Consider the following 1,249-nt stretch of genomic DNA (forward strand, 5'->3'; position numbering starts at 1 on the left):
CCGGGTTTCCTGTATTACAAACTGCCGCTTTACTGCCTGAGCCACCAATGACGCCCCAGGCCTTTTCTATCGTTTTAAGTAGGTGGATTGCAAACTTTGATGAAGTCATGACGTCACTTCCCGTCACAGGGGACTCGCCATTGGTCATCTCGACAGGGGTGGGGCCGGGCTTGGGTTGAAGAAGAGGAGCCGCCTTAGAGGTCCCGAATGGGGTTGGTTTATATAAATCTTGCAGCAGGGTGGTCCTATTCCCGGCGACCCACTTCCCCGGTTACGGAAATTTTCCTGAGATTTTGTTGGATTTTTTTTTTAGAAGAGTTATTTGGAGGGACTGAGGGGCGTGGGAAAGGAGAGGGTGCAGAGGATAGTGGAAAAATTGAGGGGCAACGGCAAAGTCAGCGTGTGTGTACAGTGAACGGGTCTAAGGCTGTGCGGGGGGCAGGGGGAAGGTCAACTCATACTTACTTGGCAGAGGAAATCCCATGATCAAGAAGGTGGTTCTCCCAGGGCCAATCTTACCCATTGCCCTCCGGGTGTGTTGACTTCTGCGATTTCCTCAAATAGAGGAAACTCGACTGTGTAATTTATGCAAGTGAAGAACAGCTTGCGCGATTTCCCCTGATAACTAAGTAATAACTGCAGACTTGGTCTGTGTTTCCTTGGTGGTGATTTAGTTATTAAGTTGTATCTGACTCTTGTGGTTCCCACGGAATGTAGTTTGCTAGGCTTCTCTGTGAGATTTTTTCAAGGCAAAAATACTGGACTGAGTCGTTATTGTTTCCCCAGGGAATCTTCTTAACCTGGAAATCACACTCGGGTCTCCTCGCATCAGGTGGCCCAAGGACTGCAGTTTCAGCTTCAATACTGGTTCTTCCAATAAACATCGAGAACTCATCTTCTTTAGGATGAACTCCTTGGATCTCCTTGCAGTCCAAGGGACTCTCAAGAGTCTTCTCCAACACCACAGTTCAAAAGCATCAATTTTTCAGCGCTCAGCTTTCTTTATAGTCCACCTCTCACATCCATACATGACCACTGGAAAAACCATAGCCTTGACTAGACGGACCTTTGTTGGCAAAGTAATGTCTCTACTGTTTAATATGCTATCTAGGTTGGTCATAACTCTCCTTCCAAGGAGTAAGTGTCTTTTTATTTCATGGCTGCAATCACCATCTGCAGTGATTTTGAAGCACAGAGAAATAAAGTCAGCCATTGTTTCCACTGTTTCCCCATCTCTTTCCCATGAAGT

General features: G+C 46.7%; 1 non-coding gene across 1 annotated transcript; it reads left to right on the plus strand.

Moving 5' to 3' along the window:
• Positions 1-457: 457 nt before the first annotated feature.
• On the plus strand, positions 458-620 carry LOC122678395. Its single transcript, XR_006336082.1, has one exon. It is a non-coding gene; the product is annotated as a U1 spliceosomal RNA (small nuclear RNA).
• Positions 621-1,249: the final 629 nt, after the last annotated feature.

This window comes from Cervus elaphus, chromosome 20, assembly GCF_910594005.1.
Source record: "Cervus elaphus chromosome 20, mCerEla1.1, whole genome shotgun sequence".
Taxonomy (NCBI): domain Eukaryota; kingdom Metazoa; phylum Chordata; class Mammalia; order Artiodactyla; family Cervidae; genus Cervus; species Cervus elaphus.